Below are 26,895 nucleotides of genomic sequence, written 5' to 3'. Positions count from 1 at the left end.
CTATTTAGTGTATTTTCAATTACCTTTAGCAATTTGTTTCATCCAACATAAATGCGATGTTTCTCCTGTGTGTTATTTTAGTCATCATTGTTCATTTTGAATTGACTTTTGCCTATTGTAATCGCAGCCACACAGACAATGAGGGCCAAAACCCTCATTTTTCCCAGGAGCTTTTAATAATGGTTAAAGAACAGAAAGAAAGAAAGAAATATGGATATAATTACTACATAATAATATACTTATTATTCCTATTCCCTTTCCTTCCTCTTATATACTATATAAGAGGAAGACTGGCCTCTATCGCATGTCCGTGGTATTGTTACTGCTAGCGTTTCTCCAAATAAAGACCACATTCACCCTAAATCCCACTGCTTCCTTTGCCTCCTCCCCTTCTCTTGTACCTTTACCTTTACTAAAGAAAACAAACATGTTAGAAGTCATTTTTCCATTAGCCTCTCACTCCTTCCCCATCTGGCACAGAAACCCTGAGAGCTTTAGCTTCATTTTACACGCTGCAGTCTGCCGTCTAAAATGTAGTGCAGAGGCTGGTGGAGGCCGTCTGTCTTCTCGGTGATGCACTCATTTGTTTATGGTAAGAAAAAAAAAAAACACTAACATCATAAAATTGATGTGGAAATGATTTATTGATATTAAAATGCTACATCGAGCACCTTTAAGGCTACACGTGTAGCGGATACGCTTTCCACAGCGTACAGAAACACAGCTTAACCTTGTGTTCTTTATTCTGCAGTGTTATAGTTTGACAGACACTCGGAGAGAAACGGTGTCCTTCTACAGGCAAAAGGCTCTCAAAAGGTTAGAGTGTTACATGGGACTGATTCATAAAAAAACTAAACTATTATTACAATCTATTAATGGCCTTGACTTCATTCAGCAACCATTTATGAACTTTTTTTTTTTTTTTCACCTTCTTTCCACCTTACCCTGAGGCAATCACAACGATTTGGTAGAAAGAGGGACGGAGGAGCATTTTGCCAGGAGCACTGAATCACTAGATTTAAGTCAGTGACTGCTAGACTCCTCTGGAGAATGACAACCACAAGGAAACAAAGACGGCGTGATGGTTTGACTGACAGCCTTTTTATGTATGTTCACCACAAGGTCAGATGTACCCCAAATAGAAAATAGGTGTGAGTGATCCCCGCGATGGCAGAATTTCTTAGAGAAGAATGCCTTGCGTATAGAATTCAAAAGTCTGTGTTTTGGCAAAATGAAGACTGTGACAATGAGTGGCAGTAAAAAAGGAAAGTATCTTCATCAAACGAGGAAGCCAAATAACAGCGGAGTAGCATAATCTAAATATAATTGTGCGACTGCTGGCATGTCAACTTCAACCTTGTCTCATAAATGCCATAAGGAAGAAATGTACTCTGAGGTTAATTTCAGACTATATTATCAAGAGAATTAAAGCAATTACCAACAAATGACAAAAAGGGCTATTCAGAACCAATTCTGTGGATAACTGACCGTGCTATGTCCTCTCAGCAGGTGGTTATTCATAATACAGCGGGTGATTCATATGAATTATTTCCTACCTGTCATTCACTTTGTTCTGCCGCCTCAGTCTGGTCCAAGTAATTGTAGTCCTGTAGATTTCACTTTGGCACCTACGGCGGGGTTCTTGGCTGACCTTCCCGGACTCTACCTTCTTGCAATTATCTGTGGACATTTTGAAGAAAGAAGGGGCGTAAATATTGCAAAGGGAATCCCGTTCCCTCTTGATCCTGAGCCAATGCTTCCTGAAATAGATCCTGTTCAATAGACACAAGTACAAGGAAGACATGGTTACATAAAACGGTGTTGCAAAAACCATAGGCACGGTGATTGTTTTCATGTAGTGATCATTAATATCAAGAAAAGTCCTGTTATCAAATATGCGTGTTGATGGACAGCAGGTCACTCTATGGCGGAGTCTCACATCAGCAATTAAACAGTAATCTAACCTGCTTTGCTGTTAAATTTCAAGCGCTATTTTTATGGGATGAAACCGTGCACAATCTCTGGAATTTCACGCATTGGTTGTGCATTTCCCCCCATCCCCTGGAAGCACCAAAATATATTATAATCTGTTTTCAAGTTGTGTGTTACAGTAAAACCAGCAGGACCTCAATTTGCCTTCAAATGCTTAATCTCCAAAAGAAAACACTTCCACACAAAGCAGCGAGATGCTAAGTAAGAGCACAGGGTCATTTGGCGCCAATGAAGTATTGGTAAAACGAGTTTCCATGGAGACTAATATGCTCACAACCAAGACGCATAGAGTGGCATTTTGGAATGAATGAAGCAAACTGTGGGGCACAAGATAACAAGCTTAGACAAAGAGAAACAATGTCAACACAAGTCTATTCGTCCAGCCTGAGCCTCACCGTATAAAGGGCTCAGCCTGACTATGTAATGAACATGTACAGTACCTTCAATAGGTGGAAAACAATGTTCAGAGGTGTATATCAAACATAGCTAAAAAAAACAAAAAAAAAAAAAAACTCTATGAATCAAAATAATGAATACTGACAGAAAATGTGAATATAGCAGCATATCAAAAGCTGAATTTAATCTCCCTTGTGACATATTGCATTTCTCATCTCATCTCAAATAGTGCAAGTCTATTAAAAAACAGGTACCACACATTCACACATTCAACCTTAAAGAAACAAGCGCTGCACAGTCATTCCTTGATTAACATTTCACTGAATAGACAAACTATTATCTGTTAACTGGTACCTACGTCGATACCGAATATTAAATATACGTTTAATGTGTATGCTCTTTGCAAAGAATACTGTACCAGTGTTGCACACAAGCTGCTTCAACGACAAAATTCCGAAATAAAAATAAAAGCAATATATGCTAATAATAATGATAATAAAAAACATGTGTATGCGCTTTGCACTTTCTGAATAAAGGTGACTCTAATTCTGATTCTGTGTGGTGGTGAATCTGCACAGTTGCCCATAAAACAGACATAAAGCCATAAAACGCTGCTCAAAGGTGACCTTTTTTGAAGAGCGGCTCCATGACACACCGTGAATTAGCCGGCATCAAAGCACCACGAATTTATGCCTTCGCATGGCTTGACCTCTAAGTCAACAGTATGTTGAGTACAACCGGAATGACTGTATGGGAAACAGACATTGCGCACACAGCAGTAAATGTATGACAATACAGGCTCTGTAGAAACCCTCCGATGTCTATCTGCCAGCGAACCACTGCGGCCACTGTCATTGGTTACAAGGTGAGCCACCTGTGTGCACCCTGGAAACGTATTGATGTGATTGAGTTGGGATTTTTGCTTATCACCACAATATCAGTCACCTTGTTCTTTTATTTATTTTTTAATCAAAAGTCAACAACGGCGCTATCTAACCCTGATATGGAGCCAATTAAATCCTTGTCTCAATCTATGGTGCTGTGGAGCGCATTCTAATTTGTTGTCAATTCAACCTTTAACTCTTTTGAGTCTGCTAACCTGGCTTCGGGGTTACCAAGGGTACATTTTTAGATTGGAAGATCAGAGCTATTTGCTACATATTGACTCTATAGCGTGGTAAGATGACGGTATGAAAATTTAATTATACAGACAGCTCAATGGTGCACGTAGACTGAGATTTATTACCATGTGGAGCAAGGAGCATGTGCTTTATCACAGGGTTGAGGGAGAAGGTGACGCTATTGACACACAGAGGCACGGCTAAGCCACTTCAGATCCCAATCGATCACAGGTCCACTCCACTACAAGTGGCATTCCCCTTATAAACTAAGACTTCCCCGCCTGGACTGATTTTCAGGACCTCACGGTTCAGACACCCAAGTGAACTCCAGTCCAGCTATGTCACCCTGGCCTGCATTGACCAAAATTATTGTACTGCTCAGTGCTTTTGTTCATGTCCTTTGGTGATCAATCGAGGCTCAGTTGATTAAGTTGCCACCTCACCCTTTTGGCTGGAGCAGAAACTAGGAAACAGATGGCTGGGCACTTCTGGATTACACTACTCAGTGTCTAGCTCTAATAAAGATCCTCAGTTTGTTCTTTCACAAGACCTTTGTCTTTCTAATGCCTGCTTAGGGTAACTTCATAAAGTCATGGACCGAGAACTTGTAAATGGCCTGTGACAATGAGATTATAAAAGAGGCTTTTTAAAATATCTGACGATAATATATTGAATTGAAATGCCCCCTCTACTTTCTATAACTCCAGCTAATCCCTCCCAGGAGGATGCCCATTAACCTGGACCAACTCTCTGTCCCTCCTGATGAGACTGGAGGCAGGCCTCCTTTATTTGCTTTCCTGATCTCTGTCACTCAAACCTCCACATAATTATTGTGTGCCTTCACAGGTTACATAGTGGATATTAGCTGTAGTGTAGGCAGACATTAATTACATGAGCAAGAGGACTGAGTTAATAAGGCTGCTTAAAACACTTCTAAGCATGCACGTCTAGTTACCATGGAGTCGTGTTTATGGATGGGATATGAACGAACCAGGGTGTTTATGTTCTTGAATGTAAATAAAATCATGGCTAAATGATAAGCACGCTCATGACAACTCGTCTGGCAGGAGCTGACAGTTTGAAATTACATTAATCCTTATCTATTCATTATGAAATTTGTGGGTCTCGCTGTAGCTATGCCTTATCAACGTATAGTGCCTCAGTTGAATTTGAGTTGATTTCTATCTGCCTGGAATCCATTGCAAATTCCTCTCATGGCCGGCAATGCAGGAGGCAGTGACTGCTGCTCACAGGTCAAGTCAGATTCATCTTGGACTATCTGATCAGCCCATCCCAGAGCTGTGCTATGTGTGAGAAACAGCACATTTAGATTACAGCGCTCCCTCTAAAAGCCTTCAGCTGTAGTGCATGTCTTTCAATAGGTGGGAACAGAGCATTCATTTCATCTCCTCCTGGCTGGGTGCTTCTTTTAAAGGCTATCCCACAAGGTCCTATCACTAGCAGGTTCAAGGGCAAAATAAATCAGCGATGACACGTTCCATCGTCGTTATGTAGGGCGCAGAGGTCTCCTGTCTGCGGCAGGAGCTCAGGTTGAGAGATCCCCTTTGTGTCTGAGGCAGGATCACATTAACGGCCTGACTCATTACATTAATAGCGGTGCCACCACTGCAACATGAATAATGCCATTCCTTCTGTGAAGGGGTTACAAACCAGTCTGACAGTGGAAAAAGCATCAGACTATTAGTAACCATAAATCCACAAATGACACACACTGTCCATACAGGGGGGTGGATATTAGGAACTGTGTAAGGGTACTTTGTTGAATCCATTAATGCTGGATCTGAGACACCACAGAGCTATGAGTCAAATTCACTGTTTAGTTTTATATGAGGGATGAATGGGAAAATCTAGGACCTTTGCCACATGTATTTCCTGTCATTGTCAAATAAAGAAAAAATGCCAGAATAATAATCTTTGAAAATGTATGGGCTGCAAACGCTTCGTAGCTCCGTGCTCCTCATTCTCATGAACTGCAGTAATGCTTGTGGCAGCTCCATCAGATCAGCAGAATTTGGGAATTCTTCACAACCTAAATCTCCTATAACCTTCCCCACCTTTCAAGCCCCTTGCCTACCTACCCCAGCGCCAGGGGATCTGTCACAAATCAAGGCTGGGAAGGTCAATAAAAGCAAACCATGCCAGACTCGCTGACTGACACATCAAAAGTTCCCTCGGCTACACTCAACATTCTGCCTTCCTTCCTTTCCGACCAATTTATCCGAGTCCAAGGGGAGCCCCCTAATCCATGCTTCTGAAAGTGTGCTTAATCAACCTCTGATTAAGAGGGAGCACGCTAAGGTGTCCAGCAACATCTTCGCTGCCCCATCCACTCCGCAAACGTGGAGTCAAGCAAAAGAGAAGAAAACCGATTTTTATTTGCCTCCTCCAGCTCCTATCATTCATTCTCCCTATCAAATGCGTTCGTCTTCTTAGTTTAAAGGCCTTCATTCATTTCACGTCTGCCAATGGGAAATACAAAGCAAACGTTTTGGTCCTTCTAATTTCTTTCTTCTTTTTTTTTCCTCTCTTCTCGATTTTTTTTTTTTTTTCTGTTGTTGTTATGAGTGTCCCCCGGGTGTCCGGAAATGAATTAAACATCAGCATGTTGGTAGGAAGGGCACAGCATCTCCTGAATGGATTGAATGCAGAGAGTGTTGTCTGAGTAGAGAGCAGCAGTGGAGGTGACAGAGGAGGCTTTGCTCGGCACGAGGACAGGGGACCATCAGGGAACCACTTTGACCTCTAACATCTGACCTTCATGCATAGTCATTTTTCTTCCCCCTCGTCTCTCCAAATGATTTGGGGGTTTTCAAATCTTTAAGAGGTTACCACGCTTGGCATTTTCTTTATGTTGTTATGCCAGCGTCTGTGTATCTGTATGTATGTAAACAGTAACAAATTTGTTCCTGGACACTTGGTTGACCTTGGTTATTAACGTGATCTTTTATGTTCACCTGAGTCTTGTCAAGAAACATTTGGGAAAGTAGAGGGAGGCCTTTCGCTGTTGCTGTTTGCCGGTTCTTTATATGTTAACTGTTGATGTAGGATGAAGGAGGTCTGTGTGCAGAAGATAACTGGATTTTAGGGCACGCAGAATTTGATAAACAGTAACTGGACAGCCGAGGTTCACCTCAATATATTCAAACCCGCAAGAACAACTACAAGGTGTTTTTTTTCCATCATAAATTTTCAGTGCATTTTGTTAAAAGTCCCATTTCAAAAGTTACTCTCAAAGTTTATGTGCTGACTTGTTGATACTAAAAACATTCCAAGTAAATTCCAAGTAAATCGTGTACATAACAGGCAAAAAGACATGAGAAATATAAGAAAACAAGATACATGGATACATTCAAAGCAATCCTGAGACCACTGACCAACACTAGAAATCTGTTGGCTCAACAGTGACAATCTGAATTTTCAAGGGATGACCCCACTAAAATTGCTATGTAAGGATTAAAAATTCCTGAAGCATTTTGTAGCATCATGACCCATTTGTTTTACATCTAAAGTGAGAGAGGTAATGCTGATGCATGAAGCCAAGAAAATGCTAAGTGGGCAGCCACAGGTTGAATGAAAGGGTAAAGTCTTTACCTTTGAAGTGAAATATATGAGCCATGTCACGCCTTGTAAGCATGCACAGAGAAAGGCACAAGATTGTCTGGGTGTCTTCCAAAGTGTCCTCTGAAGTCAACCCACACGTTCACTGATTGATAGTGTCAAAAGACCGCGTACCTTGTGCATCTATTATATGTGTAAAAATTAAAAACTACTAAAACTACTCTTTCTTGACATCAAAATACTATCATTCACATTGCCTGAGTCAGATTGTTCATAGTTAACATCTAAGGTTTCATGTCCATATAGTTGTTTGTACACAAACAACGGCTTTCATTTCATTTGTTCAGTGCTAGTCTGGCATTATTCAGCATGATGAAAAGCATGAGGAGTTTAAGATACCACCAGCAGATTTGGAGTTTATAGCACTGGTAATGGGGTATTTCAAGGAGAATACCTGAAATATCTTTTTTTTTTTTTCCTCCAAGTTGATTATCCAGGGAAAAGAAATGAGGCTCATATTTCAAGGCAGAGTTCAGTGAACTGTGGTCATGTGATTAATAACCTTGTCTGAGACTTGCCAAAGAGCTAATGCCTGGCCTTTGGTTTACAATAACAGAGATTTGTGTTGTGCATACGGTCAAAACAAGAACAAAAAGTCAAAGCTTTTCTAGAGGAAGAACAGACTTGCGAGGAGTGTGGGTTGAAAGGAACCATCTATCTCCTCAGCCAAACTCCTCTGTCAAACATCTCTGCTATTTCAGAGTGACTTTGATCAACAAAGTGCTGTGCTTGTCCATAGCAACACCCACATAAAACACACAGTCAAGGTTGTGTAATCTCTTTAGCATTATATACAGCAGTACAACACTCTTCTGCAGCTAGAAACAGCACACTTATGCTAATATTGAAATGCAGGAATACATGACGCCAATAATATCCAGTCCATACGGTGGAATGATTGGCTGTGGCAGAACTTTATAAAGGGAGCATCTGTGGTTGCCCTATAGGCATGTGAGGGATTGTCTTCACATGTTTTCTGTTGCAACTGCAGCAGGCAACTTCACATTTTGGCAACCCCTGACAGAGAGATAACTTGAATGTCAGTTTTTTGAGTCAGAGTCAGAGCAAAATTTTCTTTTTCTGAATGGCTGTTGAGTGTGGAGATATGGAGATATGTGGAGATATTCAAATCGTTTTGCGGCAGACTCGACCGTTGTTGGTGAAGTTTCTCTGCAGCTTTTGCTAATTGCCACTTAGAGGCAGCTTTGTATTTAACTTTTCTACCCACCACTTCCTGTGTATTTAAAAACTTTCCCACCAGTGTCCATACCAGAAACTTGAAATTAATTTTGGCAAATTGGGCAAATCTGTGGGATTTTGAAGTTATGGTCATGGGGTATTTTTCTCTGTTGAAGCCCTTGTTTATGATTTAGATTGATAAAATGCTTGAGTTTTTTACATTAAAATTTCGCCTCGGGCAGCTTTAAATAAAAGTTGTGGACAAAGACATCATCATAAACAATGCCTCCCACTTCTGCTCGGCCCTCGTCCTTTCCAGTCCCTCCTTCCGCCGCCTTGTATCAATTTGTTTTTTTGCATGTCAAGTCAAGAGGAGGTTGTCACAGGAGACAGCTCGCTTGTCTCATGCACATGATTGAGGTACTGGCAATTTATAACATACCAGCCAGAGCGACAGACCTCACTTATCTCAAACCGGCTCCTCTGCCAATGCCCTTTCACTCAGCCAATGAGGATGAAGGTTGCAGGTTGGGTCACTTTGTCAAAAGCAGAGGAACCATTACAAATCTACACTATCCATCCTTCTGTAGGGCATGGAGCTTTTCCCCTGGCGCAAAGCTGTTGCAGCGCTGACTCTCCTCAACCTGCCTGTCTATCTCTCACACCCGGGAAGCTCACAGGGGGGTTGTTATCACAAAGGGCCAATTTGTTATCCTGGTTTCACTCCATCACAGAAGCCATTATTTGGGACTTTTATCTATCAAGAAAAAGCTGTTAATGTGAGCAAGAAAGTGTGTACTCTGTCATTACGCCGCTGAAACTATTGACTTCACCTTAGACTGATTCTAGCTGAATGAACCTGAGGCAATTACGCCAGCGAAGGAAGATTGACACCACTACTGTGATGTGAACTACCTTGAACTTTTAAGTTGCTCCCAGTGAAAACACCTAGTCTGATCTTTATGTTAATATTTTGTGGACTAATTGCGCTGCAGTGCAAAGCCCTTGACAGAGCAGGCACTTCCACCGTAGGCGGATCCTCCTATTAGTCGCAGCACACTGCTGCCTACGTGCTCTGACACCGGCACCTCTGCCTATAACACTGACTGCTAGATAATGCATCCTCACCTGCAGGACGGACAATATTTCATAAACCTGAGTGCAATGCCGTGATTTATCACTTTCACTTATTACCCAAGACACTTGGAATGATCGATTGGTTTATCCTCCAACTTGAAGCTATGTATATATATCAGCTAAGAAAAAAGAAGAAGAAGGAAAAAAAGACAATTACCTGCCTAGGTGCCGTTTGGGGGATATGTCTTGAGAGAGTCAACCTTCATGCGACAGTCTCGTGCCCTCTGTGTCTCCATCATGCACTGTGACTTCGCCATCATTATCAGATGGACGACTGCTCTATCTATGCAAATGCCCTACCTACACAGCGCCTTCAGATGGATTTAAGAACAGTGGTGCTTTCAGTTCACACAGCCAAAGCACTGAGTCGCCACCCCCACCCCTTTATTTGTGATTATATGGGATACAAGAGGGAAAAAACGTGAATGAGATACTGTAGGCTAGGGTTAATGATTCACTGATAATTGATCATTATAAATTTTTTTAATCAAGCCTATCATTTAAACGATCAGTTGACCAATTTGCAGTGTCGATAGTAACTGGAGGTTTTCGGTGAAATTAAGTCGTTTTTTTAAATTAGACAGAACGGGGAGCCAGTGTTTGTCATTTCCAGAGGGAGTGTGTGTTTTAACTTTTAGTTTAGTTAACACTGAATCAAAGCTGTTTTTAAGATGTAAGATTGTGTAAGATGTAAGAAGATGCCTTTCTGCAAGATGGTGACTACAAAACATTATTTCATTATTTCAGTTCCTTCAAGCTCATCTTCTGAATCCGTTGAAGGTTAGCTGTTATTGTCATTGCATCACTTGTGAAGTGAGAGAAAGTGCATTTACCAAGCCTTCTTAAGACATCCTACATAAATGGCTTTAGATTTTTGTTACGCTCATATGTTCTCTTTTTTTGTAAAGCTCATCTTTTTGTTTATGTATTTTGTTGTTGCGGGCTGGGAGAAGAGAGGAAGCATGATTTTTTTTTTTAAAGCTCTGAAAATCTTGTATTTTCTATGCCATAAGCTGGATTTAGCTCTTTAAAGGATTAATCGACTAATCATTCGCTGATGTCGGTGAAAATCGATGATGATCCTCAAAACTTGTGCCTCTATGGTCATATGACTGATACAGCTGACATGAATATTATATCTGGAGGGCGAAGAATTCTAGTTTGTTTGCTTGTTTTTTAATCATGCAAAAAGGATTTTGCGTAGAGGAAACAAATATTTGTTTCCCACCAAACAGCCACCTGGTGAAATGCCGCTGCCATTTACAATTAGGAGCTTCATTCTCCACCAAGACTAAATCAAATTTTTCATTACATCAACCTGGGAAACATGTTTTTGGCTTCCTGACATCTGATCCAGGAAGTCTTGACATCCACAAACCATTCTCAGTCCAGCCCAATCACTTGTCACACGCTCAGTGTGGGCTGGAGGCCCCCTCTACCCTCATCACAACTCATCATTACACCACAAGCTGTCAAATTAAAACTTTTAAATTGTGCGAATGCCTCCTCGGAACTTTCCCTTTTTCCCAGCAACATATTGCAGAGATAATTGAGGATATTAGCAGCCAGACTGTTACCAAGAGATGAAAGGCGAGGAGGGAGCGGTGACAGCTCCTCTCGCTCGTGGCGGTAACGAGGGACTGTCAAAAGTCTCTCCATGTTTATCTCGGATCATCTAGGGGGATTTAAAACCCTTACCTTCACAATTCCATTCTTTATGGCGCGTCCTTTATCCACAGTGATTTACGGAGGCTCAAGCCCTATGCCGCGTGATGAATGAGCGCTCTTCACAAGGTGTCAGGGCCAGGCAGCGGTGGGCGGTGGTGACTCTCTCCCTCGCCCCCTCCCTTCATCTTTCTTAGGCTTTCTCTTTCTCTCCTTGTCTTCCTCTCACTCCTTTCTGAATTAGGCTGACGAGACGCTGACATATCAACTGGATTTACACAAGTAAATCTGATCTGCACAGGGCATTATGAGTAGGAAAGATTTGTACAAATGAGGTTTGGACATGTAACCTCCCGTTTTTTCTGGTGGCAGACTTTACCTAAATCTCACCATGTTAAGGCAATTCAAATCCATGCAGTTTCAGCTGCCTGCCAAGCAATGTGACCCTATGCACAAATCCCAGTTAATGCACATAACACATAGTGAGACTACTTGTTCCAATTTACTGCTAGAATGGCAAGACCTGACCACCATGTGTCAGCTCACAGATTATGTTAATAACATTTTAAAAACCCTCTAAAGACAGACTAACACAAAACCAGCACATGAAGCACACGTGGATGCTGCTAATTGTACTGCTAACAAAGAAATTCACTAGTGCAATGCTAATATAAAATGCCTCAAGGTGTTCCCAACATAGCAAGTTAAAAAAAAAAAAACATTTAAACTACAGACACCTTTAAAATGAGCTGGGTCGCATTGTTTAATGTATTAACACTCATTTTTATTTTATAAATTTTATTTTCTCTGGTTTTAGCATTCATCTCATGGATACATTTTTATGTGGAATGCTAGGGAAGTATCTATTGGTAGCTTTTCCTGTTGAGGGGGGGGGGGGAAACATCACCTCTTTGACACATTTGAAAAATGCTGAAATGTCATGCCATTGACATTTTTATGCTGATAACATGTTAAGATTTTAAGATTTTGCAAATCCAGCCCAAAGATCCTCTGGGATTATGTATGTGACTTTGCATAAACATCATGCAATTAGCATTCAAGGGGGACAATAGATCACACTGACAAGTCATGGCTCAATCATTTTAAAAAACAGCAGGTCCGTTGTGTTTCTGCCGCTGTGAATTTGGCAGCATAATCCAAGTTCCTGTTTCTAGATGGCTTGAAATGCATAACATGACATGACATGACATGACATGACATGACATGACATAACGTGTCAGTAAAACATGAGACCTGTTGGAAAATGTATTATATTTTGCTCGGTTTTCTCTTTTCCTTTCGACCCCACTGCCTTCCTGTCTATTGTCCAGCACTCTCCACCATCCAGGGAAAGACGTATGAGTCTCTCTCCCAATCCATCTCCCCCCTCTTTATTGTATTGTCTTGTTGAGTGTCAATGTCACATGTTAGGGCATTAGCTGTGAAGACATCAGTGGATGGGGTCAGCACTGACATGGTGCCACCATTAAATCTATGGCCTCTGAAGCTGTGAGAACAAGCCTCACGGTCACCATGGTTCCCTCACAGACCGGCAGCTCCAAAGTGTCGAAGGCAGTCAGACGGGTGTGGCACCTGAGCTTTGCTGATGCTCACCTACACACCTGTTTTCACCGAGAAGCCAAAAACAGCCATATGCTGCTCTGCTCCCATCGAAAAAAAAAAAAAAATGGAAATCAGCAAATCAACATCGCTATGATCCCCCTGTTTTTTTTTTTTTTGTTTGTTTTTTGTTTTTTTTCCTTGAGCAGCATTTCTCAGCAAAAGTAGCCAACAGATGGTTAAAGAGACAATAGTTTGGGATCTGGCAGATGAACTGCCCTGCAAAACAGTAAACACACTCAGTGGAACATTATGGGTTAGACTGAGATAGCTGTGCAAGGAATCAGTGTCACGTTAAAATATACGCAAAGAGTTCATTTAACAAAATTAACGGAATGAGCAGTGAAGATGACAAAGCCATCTGCCCTTGAGTGGTTAGGCTCCTATCTAAATATGTCTTGCTTAAATGCATGCCGTTCCTCTCTCTGTACAATAATCATGCCTTTAGAGCTACTGAGTGTTGCAGTGCATTAAGATAAAAGCGCTAAAACAGTGTTTGTTCTGCATCCCAAATGGAGGCTGCTAAGTGAAGTAGCATGCTGTTATAGGAGTCGAGGGATGATGCTAGCATGAGTGCTTCTGTGAGTGGGAACACTTCACACTGCAGGGGTTTGCACCGACGCCACGGCATAAATTTGTCATATATCTCTTTTTCCTGCTTATTTTTTTATACAGCTCTAAATGTGCGCTGTATTAATTTATCACATTTGCTCATTATGCCCCTATTTGGATTTCAGCAATGTTATTATGGAAAATAGTTCACCTGAATTTGCATTTTTGGGGGCTTCAGTTTCTATTTTTCAGAGCAGCAAATGACTTTGAATCAGAGATGTGGGGGAAGTAAGGGAGTGATGCTACAGTGGAGCGGCGCAACTTTTGATGAAGGAATTCACAGTAATGATCTGTTGATGTGCTCTCTGTACAAGCAATTGTGTCGAAATAGGCAGAACTGTAAAGGCCATATCACAGAACTTCAGGGGGTCGGCGGAGAAACTTCTGTTCCCCTAATCCAGTAAGTCACACCCTTAACTGGAGAGAATGCAGAGAAAGACAGCCAGCTTTACACCCTGATTCTCCTTCCATAGCCTCCTCTATTTACTGAGAAGCATAAAATGGATTAAGCTCATGGGCCCTGAGACAAAAAATAGCAAAAAGTTGCATTCCACCATATAGCCATCAATCTATTTCATGTTAAATGACTGAGGTAATCACCTTGAGAGCTTGTTTTCTCTGCACATTGAGAGACAGACACCTCCCGACGTAATGTAAGCTAAAGAATGAGGAAGATGGCAGAGAGAGAGAGAGAGAGAGAGAGAGAGAGAGAGAGAGAGGGAGAGAGTCCTGGTTGCACGCCTGTTGCCGATTGAAATTGAAGATGTTCCCCTGGTCTAACATTGAACCTGCCATGAATATGTCACGCAGGCAGAGGTCCTTAATGTACTGAGGAGCCATTCGGTCAGAAAGGTCTTAAAACTCCAGGAGGGCTCTCCGACTGCTCTCTGACGATTCCAAAAACATTCTTATAAAACGACGGGGGATGAGGAAAATAAATTTGTTGTGATGTTTACGAGTCTGCATGGTTGAGGGCATTGGAGCATTGCATAATGTCATCATACGACAGGGGATGGGAAGGGGACCTTGGCCCTTACTCTTTCACACAAACGCATGCATGCACCCGGCCCGATAATGAGAATCCACCTCACCAAATCTTTCAATTCAAGGTCTTGCTTAGATTGACTGTAATGCCTAAGTAATCAGCCTGTACTGACCCACCTTGTCCCCGGCCAGGATTTATAGCACCCAATTACTGATCTCTATTACCCAGTGTGCCAAGGGGATGGAAATCAGACGAGTGGACTAGGGCCACCACTCCGTCTCCCAGTCTGGGTGACCAGGTGGCAAGAGGATGGCCTCCCCTCCTGCCTGCCACCCATCTTTCATACTCCATTACTTGGCCGGAGACTGACAGAGAACTTTTTTATGTTCCCTCTAGTGTCTGCATACTTAGTTAGGTCTTGATATTACGATCAATGTCACGCCCTCCTTTTGCTCAAGTGTGTCTTTTCCTTAAAAATACCTTTTTGTGCAAAAGTGGATTGCTAAGATGATGAGATGAATCTTCCTGAGAGTGCAGTTACAGATTAGAGTATTGTGAGCAACCGGGTTGAAACAGCTATGTAATAAAAAGCAAACTAAATAAATAAAACATGGATAATAGCTCGATTTTGCACATTGTATCACAGCGGACACTGACAAAATCCCATTTTGGAAACACAGTGGTACTTAATACTTAAATGTGTGGATTCCCCACTATCATGTTATATTGCAGGATACTGGTTGATGATGTTTTATTAGCATGGAGAGCAGTGGACAAAATGGAAAGCTGCGGACGACTCTCAGGGTTAATACATTTGCAGAGTCTCTAATTTTATTGTTGAATTGCAAATTTGTGTCTAAATCAATTCGTCTAATACCTACATAATGGGCACATACTCCTATAAATGTAACTTACACAATAAAAGTGACAGTGTATTTACAGTGTATTTAGTGTATAAGTATTAATCCTCTGGTTTTACTTGGATTTAATGTGACAAATCTGCGTTAATGTACAGAAAAAAGCTGTTTTGATCGTGCATATGTATATCTGTCTCAGCATTCTCTAAAGGCATATCCCAAAATCTGATTTGCTGCTGCTCAACAATAATTGCATGGTTGAAATATTTTGAATCATCAGTCGCAGTTGTAGTGGTAGAGGATCAAGCTCCTGTACCGCAGCTTGCTCCTGTCTGTCTTACCGGCAGAAGCACCATAATTGATCATTTTGTTGCAGTGTTTTGTTGTTTTGTTGTTTTTTGTTTTTTTCTTTTTGTTTTTGGGGGGTGGGGGTTTGTGTTTGCTTTAACATGTTTATAGCTGCAATCAAACTCACAAGGACTAGCTGGCAGTTTTTTGTTGTTGTTTGTTATTTTGAAACTGCTCCGCTGACAAAATGTGAAAAATGAACTCTGACACCCAAAATCAGAAAAAGAATCATACAAACAACAGCTGGTACAACAAGCACCTTGGTTCGTTCCAGCATGTCAAAAACTGTCTCTCAGGCAGAAACGTTAGGTTTACTGCAGGGTATTTGAATAATATCTGTCTAAAATTAAATTTGGCCTTTCTTTTTAATACATTATGACTAATAACAAAGCGTATATTAGGCCCTGCAAATGCAGCTAAATTGGATTTTATGGTATGGTGTACACTCAGCTTTAAAATGCATGCACCGATTCATTCATTCACAGCATTCTCGTCCAATCCCTTAGCTTTTGAGGTTTTGACAAAAAAAAAAAAAAGGCAAAACATTTAAGCATGAAAGGGTTAATCAAACACCTAAGAGACTAGAACTATTTGTCATTTATTTAAAAGTAAACAGCAGCTCTTCCAGAGATAATTTGGAGGTACCGTGGTGCATAGTTTAGATAAAATTCATAAAAGCAAGTGAAGAAAGAATTTGGGATCTTTTGAAACTATGTCAAACGCTCAGTGATTCTCCTTCCGAGACACTTTAGAAAGTTCACATGTGCACGCCGAGCCGTGTGTGCAAAGTTCCGATCATGAAGCTGTCATTCATTTCATGGTGACAGCAGCCAACAGCCAAGGCTTTGTGGGCTCCTTGATAATATTTTCACATTCATTTTGATGTCTCAAAAGAATGTTTTTTCAAAACAATGTTATCTCCATGCAGCACAGGAAGCCGGAGCCATGTCACATTGTTTAGCTTTGAAGTGGCATACTCTCACAATACTGTACCTTCCACAGGGGCCAACCAGAAACATTAATTATTGATTCACAACATAGGTTTGAAGGAGCGAGGGTGAATAGCTCTGGTGTATAAAAGGTCTGAAAAGGAAAAGTGGCATATTTTGACAAGTACATTACATAATATGCTTTTGGGCAGCTCCAGTTAACTGTTGAAATACATCTCGGTTGTGCTCCAGAAAACTGCAAGCAGCAGCCAAACATCAGCCAGTTCAGAAATTTCACTTTCCAATTCATCAGTGCTTCTTATATTCAGATGACTGTGAGGACAGCAAACAAAGCAGCCCTGGCTAACACAAGTACCACTGCCAAGCTTATCAAGGTAAATTCAAGGCAACTAGACATTATGTAAACCAAACGTGAACTTGTTGACATCTAAGATATTTAAAATAGAATCCAATACAGACGTCATTTCACAGAAACCGTTGTGTAAAACCCTACAGCCAAGGTCAGCTCATCAGGCATGCATTCTTTGTTGTTGCCGCCAACTGCGCTGCAAAGAATCTCCATCCTAACAAGACATTTAATCTCAAAGTCGGTCTCAAAATCTTGTTTTCATTTAATCGGGTGAAAAAAAAAAATCAGCCAGTGGGATGAGGTAATGCCGATGTTACTTAACTCCAATTTTTCTGGGAACAAAAAGCATATATATGTTGATAGGCTAATATTTATATTTCTTGGGAGCAAGGATAAATATGTTCAAAAAATAATAAGAATAAGATAGATCAGCCCACTAGCATCAAAAAACTGACAAAGAATTTGATTAGCAATGCAAACAAGTGGGATTATCTCATCCTATTGGGAGGTTTTCTCAATCTTTTTTTTTTCTTTTTTTTTGAGAGAAATACATTTCAAGAATTAAAATGAGACCAAATGGCTTGTTAACATGGAGATTTTTGCAGTGCTGGGCTCCAGAGTCGGTGAGTAGCAGGGTGATTTTTGTTCGAATTGGAAAATCCCCTTTCAAATCTACAGCAGTGGTCGAGTTTCCACACTAGCCCTTGACGCTCTCATGGATGATCCGCCCACCTTGGTACAGCGTCCATAAAGCCACCACGGCCACTGAAGTAGCTGGCAACAAACAAGGAAGAACAAAAGGTAAAAAGCAACACCAATACCAGTGTTCAACCATGTTTTTGGACAGGTCTTCTCTGTTCAAAGCTGCTCGCCACGCCCACATGACACCAGCTTTAAGAGAGGTCGAGCTTGGGAAGCTAAGCTCATAGAAGCCATTCCATAATTCCTCTCGTTGACTCAATACTAGGTTAATGGAGCTGTCTGTGCTTCATTGATCCTGTTGACAACAAGAGTGAGATGCTATCTAGAAGTCTGAGGTACGGCTGACGCTGCGAGGCCATGATCTCCACCTGGTGGACGATAACAGTAGCAGCGGCGGCGCTACACAGATCTATATGGAGTCAGGCCTGCACTGTCCTAAAGCAGGCAGGGATTATCACCACAGCTGCCACCAATACCGCCACTATCTGCAGCGTCGCACCCCCTAAACCCCCCACCACCCCACCCCACTCCACTCCCAAGCACCCATGCTGTGATCAAATGGCATCAGAAACAGTAAAGCAAAAAGCACCATGCCAACCTCAAACACAGAGGCACAAAAAACTATACATTACAGACACAGACAGACACACACACACACACTGCCAAACCTTGTCTGCAGTGTGTGTGAACACCCTCCTCCCTCCATTTACACCAATCCAAATTGTGCTGATTGTGGGTGGACTCTGGGGAGAACAGTTTTGCGTCACTGGGTGGATCTGTCGCCCTCACTCGTCTGTTTGGGTGGTGGCTTCTACCGCCGGCTATTCCAACCCCCGGCTCACACACATTACACACTGCACCTTTAAAGCTGCAATGGGTGAGATTTTCACTGTCCCGTAGCCCAAAATGACCATAATATATCTGAAAGGGTTGGAAAGGTTGTTGATCAATACCAGTAAGGTCACATTTGTTTCACCGATTTCAAAACTCATTGTCAGCCTGCAGTCTGTTTTGGAACAAAACCTCCCCACCCACTGAAATTTCAAAGCAGATGACAAAGCATTATTATTATTCCAACGTTTAGGATGCTGATATATTATCTCACCCAGTTTTTGTGTTGGATCTTTGCTGTAATTAGCTTGCTTGAATCTCTCTTGTGAAGATGTGAGCATTATGTATTCCAACTGCAGGCCACTGTAAAACTGTATCAGAGATCAATGATGTGACGCTTTGGTCGCCAATGAAGGTTGTCATAGTGTTGAAATTTGGGGATCTGTATAAGATGAAATTATATTTTTCCTACTGTACGTCCTCATAATAATAGGAGCTTCTCAAGTAGGTCTTCTCACTGTGTAGTCTTCTACATCACAGCGCCCTTTCTTCAGAAATGATGTTACAATTATCCAGAGAGACAACTGCACAACAGTGCGGTGACATTTTTGCAAATGATTTCTCCTGCATGTACAGTACCTCTGATGAGAGTTGAGGTTTTGATAACAGGATCTCAACAGTATTGACCCAAGTGGTCTGACCTCGATGCAAAAAGTTTGTGCTGAACATAAGCGTTTAACTGCGACCCATCACATGTTTGTTTACAGGCAGTTCACAGGCTGTAAGATGAGCAAATACTTATGCACTACAAGGAAGATGCCAAGCGTTTTAACAAGAGATTTCATAAGGTAAAAGTATCTGTGTTTATGCAGTGGGAGAAATATTATGAATAATTGGAGAGTTGACACGGTGAATTCCTCCAGCATTAATCGAGCCTGTGAAATCTCTGATGTTAGCTTCACATGAATCATTGTTAATTCCCATGAATCCATTACTGTTCCGTGCAACTAAAAATAGAGTCCTGATAAATCAATGGGGACACTCTAGAGTGAAAAGGAAAAAGGGGGGTTGGCGGTGCTGCTTCTGGGGCTTCTCTTCCCTCTGGAGCACTATGCCCTTGCCTCTCATCACTGATTATTCTCAATAATTCTCTGATAGATTTCTCTGTTACAGCTGATGGGGAGGTTACAACAGACCTTGAACAAAATGTTTCAGCCAAATCCCTCTTAACTAAATGTGCGTTCCACACATTTCCACTCTGTTAGAGGCTCTTTGAATGTGTGCAAAACAAAGCTTTTTTTCCCCCCACTGTCAGTATCCTTGACTTGAATATTTCTGTAATGGCTGTGACCTATTCCCTATTCAGGACAACAATAACAAGAGATTTTTGCCAATTTCCCTCTATGTGTAAAGAAACCCTAATCCATTTGAAATGGTGTGCGCCGATCTCCTGTGCCGATAGGATTGGTTACAGCTCAGCAAGCGTGATGTCTTGTGTGCAGATAGTGACCCCCAGGACCTGCCCCCTTCTCTCCTGCATTGAAAGCCTTCACACACCATGGGCATTGCATGGCCTCACTCACGCACTGGGTGCAAGGGCAGACAGGTTCATCTGCACACAATCACAACGGACGGCCGCATCCCATTCCAATTGCATTTCCGCTCACGGGGAAAGATCCCGCGGTGCATTTTACTGTGGCTGAGACAAATTTAGCTGAAATGGAAGGAGAGAGATGGAAAAGGCTCACCTCTTACACTAATCTGGGCAAATGACACAGTATTGGCTTCCTACAACAACATCCCGACCAAAAAGAAAACGGTTTCTAGACAACAGAGCTGCCCTGCCTGTCTCTGGCAGAGGAGAGTGAATTAATTAAGATGATAAATTGCGCATGTCATATTTGTCATCTTTTCAATCATCAGTTAATGAGGTGAAACATGTGGAAGGGTGTGTCTCTGAGTAAGTCTTGCCTTGGCCAAGGAGCATGGGATGAGATCATCCTGAATAAGGACCATCAAGGAGAGGCAAAAGAAATACTAGACATGAAAGAGAGAAAGATAAACACTGAGGCAAATTTGGCTGATATTTAACATATACATATAATGTATACATTAATAGCCTGCCGGCCCGTGTTATTCCAGCAAAGCAACATGAATACATATCAGGCCGAGGAGAGAGAAACAGAGCCACACATGGAAACGCACAGAGAGACTCAGCAGTCTGATATCTGATACCAAAGCACCCTGATTAGAATTTTGTCATACCGCAATTTACAAATTAAAATGAATTACATCTTCCATGCCCTGACCTCCATTAAAAACACTTCATTGTTGATGAGCCATGATACCATCTGCTATCGATTGGAGGAGCATCAGTATGGCCAATCCTGCCTCTTCACAAGGAGGTCATCCAAAGCAATTTAGGCATATTGAGAGATTGATCAGAGCTATGGAGCTGCCACTTGGGCCCACTCAAGGCATAAAAGTCTGAGGTGTGACGCAGCCACTCCCTGCTCCTCTAAGGAGGGAGCGTCTCAAATCTAAATGCTAATGGTTTCTTTAAGAGCCTGGGTGCCCTTTAACCACTACAGTCAGATGTGAAGGATGGCTCTCACTGTTTCGACAGCTCTGTCTTCTCTTGAAGACCCCCCCACCATCCCCCAACACCTCCACCCCAAACCACCACCCCCAAAACCCCACCACCACCACAACCACCAACCACTCAGTCTCAGTTTTCAACAGTGTGGGGGAACTACACCACTCAGCATGGCCCTTTAATAGTAATGGAATAAGTGCTATTTGGTGTATTACGTACCTGGTTGAAAAGTGAATGCTTATTTCTATCTCAGCCATAATAGATCCTGACAGAAAATTATTCATACGCTGCAGCAGCTCAGGGGAACAGCTCGACTCTTGGTTTAACACAGTGGCTATAAAATTATTACAACAGTAGTTCGAAGTAGACTGATGTGGAATTTTCGGTTTAAAATGGACAAAATCTTTTCAAAGTATCGTTTTTTATTAAAAAAAAAAAAGTGGGTGGGTAATTAAAGAAACTTGATAGTATAAAAATCCTAAAACATAACTTTTACTTTAGTTTAAAGTGATAGACGCTAGAATTTTTTTTTTTTTTTTTATTGTGATGCCATTTGAGTTATTTAACTCTAAACAACAGGAACTGGAGTTAAATGTCCCTTATCCCCATAAGGGATGCAGATAATCTACACTGCACTCCAGCATCCTATACTCAAACACATTTTACATTCAAAAATCCCACTGAATATGCATTCAATATACTGGTACTTTGTACAAAATGCCCTACCTGTAAAATAAAAGCAACCTAAAAACAAGTTCATTTAAAATTTGTATTTAACAATGGAAAATTAGGAATAACACGTTATACATGAATTGCTGAGCTACTGCTTTCCAGTGAGATAATTTGTTGAGTAGACTGAGCAAAGGGAGTGAATACTTTTACTAACAAAATGTTTGTTATTGCATATATTTCTCAAATTTCTAAAAGAGTGCTTTGTACCAAATATCCCAAATAAATTTATCTGAAACTATTTCTGTTGCGGAAGTGTATATGCAAAAATGGGTGAATACTATTTACAGCCACTGAGTGCTATTAGGATACTGATGAGATTTGGATTCATTTGTCCAAATACAGAACTGTAGAATGACCATTTGTAGAGCATTTGAAGCATATTGACTAAATTAATGTTAATCAGAAATGAAATAACCGTGCCAGTGAATCTACAATGCACTTTAAAGCTGCAGTTTGCAGGGATCGTCAAACATTTCTGATCCTCTAATTTCAGTCACTCTCTCTTTTAACCTCAGTCTGAACCAGCATTCTTCATTATGCACTACCTGCTGAGAGTACATCAAAGGCGCATTGTGCTACAGTATCATATGTCTTCTGTGCCTGAATTCGCAATATTGTGGGCTTCACCATGGTAACAGAGATCAGGAGGCAAAGGTCATGCAAAGCGTTGGTAGAGGTGTCGCTCGGCAAGGGTGAGGTGGGGGCGGCAAAACCTCCACATGGGCCTTTTTCCATACACTAAGCACGCTCATCATCTCCTGTCCTCCGCTAGCTCCCTGCAAGGTTAGTGAGAGTCAATAAGCCTTCCGCAAAGGTTAAGGAGACCTATAAGGAAGATATTATGCAAACAGTGATCTCTCTGGATCCAGCAGAACCACAAATAGAGTGGCATAACCATCTTTGTTCATTTTCCATCTGAAAGTGAATCATAGAGAGGTGCTCCGTTTTCCTGCATGGCTGGCTTATGAATTCATTATGAGCCGTCTATACACTTCGACACGGAATACTTTATGAATACAAAAATTGAAAGCCAACATATTAAATTGACAGTTTCCTGCAATGAGCAATTTGTAGATTTCTCCTCTGGTAATGGGGAAATAAATAATCTTTTCATTGCACAGTAATGTATGATGACCATAATACTTGTATGCCAACAGCTCAAGAATGATTTTAGAGTTTAGAGTTCTGGCATTCAGAAACACTGAGAGAGACTATTAGCTATCTCTTTACCACGGCATCCATGCAGTTGTGCACATCTGACCCATTTAAAATGTACTGGAGGAGGAGTGACAGCAGGGAGGCAAAAAGGGAGGCAAAGTTACTGAGGTGGACGTCCCTCTTCAATACTAACCAAAAACGTGAGTTTCACACGTAATTATGTGTGGCATTTAATTCTTAACTTCGTAACCTCTTCAATCCTGCTGCTCCTATTGGCACGTTAGTCACTGCTGCACAGCCACATTTTCTAAAAACAACACAGAGCTTTATTTTAAAACACAGAACTTTATTTTAAATTCTAGTAGTGATCCCAAGTTGTCCAAAGACACCAAATCTGTCCCTCTGAATGACAGGAAAATGTGTATAAAATGATGTGCGAGACATGATAGATATTTTCTATTTGATGTAATGGTGCGGACATAAAACAACGGCATCTTGGGTTTGAATATTTCACTCAATATAAGTGTGATGTAGCTTCAATGAAGTACTGCAACAGCAAGTACAGAAAATACATGCCCCATTGTCACACACTATGGAAAAATTATTTTCTTAACTCCAAAGCTGCTTATGGGGAAATTTGAGGGAAACTGTGTTCAGGGGTTTAACTTACTGTGTAATTTATTCCAAGGCACAACAGGACGACAAAAAGGATGAAAATAAAAGACATTATGAATTACCAGGTCATGTTGCTATGATTATTAATATTAATCATATTGATATTATTCACCACTGCTTAAGACCAAGAGGACTCATGCCATATCCACTTTGGAAAAATCTGTGTCAGCCTCTCATCTGGTCTGTGGCTCAGTCAAAGTGAATCACAGTCTGCTCTCTCCCCTGTGCCATGCTAAAACCACTTGCCGTACACATTTAACCACCTGGCAGACATATAGCCTTCGTGCTTGTATTGCAACCCAGGTGTTCTAATTGGAAAACTGCAAATGACTTGATTTGTATTGGTGGCTCAAGACACTCCTAAACACCCCCACGCCCCGTCTAGAATCGTCGCACTGCCAGACATTTCATCCTCCAGCCATAAAAATAAATGACAAAGCAATATCATTATGAACGTGGATATATATATTACTTCACTAGAATTTTCAGGTGGATTTCTAAATATCTTGCTCCTTTCTAATGTGAAAATAAAGCATTACTGTTTATGTCAATTGAATGCCACTGCAGCTCCAGGGGGCAGGAGGGGCCGGGGCTGAGCCAGACACTAGTGTAGGAGGAGGAGACAAGTCCTATCAGTGTTGTAGCAATCAAGGTCCTACAGAAGGCATAGAACTCTTAATGCCCCTTAAACACTTGCATAATAAGTAGAATTTCCCACAGATTATGTATTTCAGACATCTGGATACTGAAACTAATCCAGGGAAACTTCATGTGCAGAATAGCTTTCGGTATCTCTGTGATGGAATTACGTGTACCTAAATTAGAGTGCAAATTTGAATCAACACTTTAAGCGAGATCTGCAGGTTCTTGGCAGTGAGGGGGGAACACAACAGGATTCTCGCACATATGCCACACACATCCGTGAGAGGCTCAGCAGGCTGCCAACACCAAAGCGTTCATCACTCTCCACCCACTCCTTTTTATAACATGGAACACAAAAAAATCCCCACAGTATCGGAGCAAGCCCAACCAATCAGTAGTGAGGATCAAAAGCCAGACGTTCAAGGAGAATGAAATGCCCCCATTGATTGGCCGTGCCGCTTTGGTCCCCCCTGCACAGTCCTTCTCCAATCGATACCTGAGAGATAAGCAGCCGTCAGCGACTGACATTGGTGATGTACAACCGTCACGGCTGTACAACGACGGATGACCTCTCGCTGCCTTGGTCACGCAAGACTCGCCAGAGCGTCTCAGGCTAAGGACGCCAAGGGCAAAGCTAAACCAGCCCGTCCTACATTGAAACTCACTTCCACTGAGGTGCTCACTCCTGTGCATCAGACTGGCATAAAGTGACCGGTAGGCATCTGCAGCTTGCTAGTGCATTGGGAACAGTGCCGCAGTTCCACTTTGGGCAGAATAAAGCAAAAAGGCTGTTACCGGGAGCAGCTCCTTGCCCTTTATTCATCTAGGCATCTCCAACATAGCATAATATTCGTCTTCTGAATGTGCAATATCATATGCATCACCTAAATCGGTTGCCGCTATCTAGTCAAGGCAACTGTCTCAGCACGTTGCAGAGGACAAAAAGACCTGGCAGCTAATTGCTCCGAGTAGACCAGCAGGGGTTAAACCTTTGGAAGGTGAGAGCAAAGCGCAGCACTGCAACAAGGATAAATTACCTGAAAAGGAACCACTGTTATCGCTCTGTTTGTTTTCAAAAGACAATAATGAAATAAATAAATGAAAAAAAAATGGTTCAGAGAAAATGAAATGATGGCGTGGCGGTGTTTTGTGAAATTGTGCTGTCAAACGTTTCTCCTCTCTAATTTCCTGGAGCGCAGATGATGGAGCATGTGTGCTGACAGCTGAATGAGATAAAAAAGACTTCTCCTCTTTTTTTCAATTCACGAACATTTTTAAGCGACATTTATAAATATAATAATAAAACAATTATTTTGTGCCAAATGACTATTGACAGATACCATGACCTTGTGTCAGTAATTTTTTTGCTGTGGGCATTTATTAAAGTGCCAAGGCTGACAAGTGCACACAACAAGTGCAGACGTGAATGCAAAACATTGTGATTGTGACGCAAAAGAAGGGGAAAGCAATTCAGTCTACTGTCTATTTAACTAAGACCATGTAATTTAAGTAGCGCTTACTTATACTTTACACAAGCAGTTAAAAGATTATAATCATATTCAATTATCTGCTTATAAAACAGCAATTTGTAGCCCAAGAGTCAACACCACTTCATATCATAATACATAGTCTTTTCAGCAGCCGAGGAACCTGCTACTCTGTTGCGAAACTTGTGAAGGTCTCAGAGCAAGCATTCTTGTGTGTGTGTGTGTGTGTGTGTGTGTGTGTGTGTTTGTACGCCTGTGCGTGTGATGGGACCGTCCCAGCAGAACTGTCACTTCGCTCCCCTGTTACAGGTGCTCCACACAGGGGAGCTGGCAGCTCTGACGGACGCCTCCTCCTAGGGATTTATGGGAAATGACAGCTCCCGCTAAATAAAGCCGGAGTGGCCGGGAAGGGAAGACAACGGAAGTTCCAAACGGCAAGCACACAGGGCTGACACTAGCTGAAATTTATTTCCTGCGCTCTGCCTGACAATTTAGTTGGAAATGTGCTATTCATACTTTTGGGCCTAGAGAGAGAGGGGTGGAGAGCCCCGCCCTTGATCTACTGCCTCTGTTTGGTGTAATGGTCTACGAGGTCTTTCTGCCAGCGAAAATCACATTTCTTACATGGCTGACTCTTGATGAATTATTTCACATTTCACTTACTTACCTTTTTAAAGGTTAATCTACATCAATAACGTTAAAGGAAAATTTCACAGCTACAAATGAATAGTTCCCCTTATTCTAACTCTAAAGGCGTGGAGAGTTTGGGTGCTTAAGAAGTCCATTTCAAACTTCATCATTTAACCATTCTACAGCATATGAATGCACACGGGTTGGGCCAGCGTTCTGATTTTCTCCATATTTAAATACGGGCCATTTTTAATTGAGCAGAAACTGCTGTGGAGAACAGTGCTGAAGTAATACTGAGGCTGAAATATCATTACATTGATGGAAGCTGGGCTCTCTGACTTTTATTGGCAGCTTGCGAACTAAATGTGTGGTTCAATTCAGAGACAGCCATGGCTGCAGCGGCAAAGTAATCGACTTTGGGACGAAATGGTGTGGAAAATGACATGTAGGCCTTTGCTTAACGCCAACCTGGTGCAGGCAGAATCTATCAGTCAGGTGCACACCAACATTGGCATTTTCACAAATGTGATTCAGTTGATGATACTAGAGCGCTGCCGTGCTGTACCAGTGCTCCATATGAAAACTGCCGTTT

Source organism: Myripristis murdjan, chromosome 8 (genome assembly GCF_902150065.1).
Source record: "Myripristis murdjan chromosome 8, fMyrMur1.1, whole genome shotgun sequence".
In the NCBI taxonomy this organism is placed as follows: Eukaryota; Metazoa; Chordata; class Actinopteri; order Holocentriformes; family Holocentridae; genus Myripristis; species Myripristis murdjan.
The sequence above is the reverse complement of the archived record's forward strand: the minus strand, read 5'-3'. Positions refer to the sequence as shown.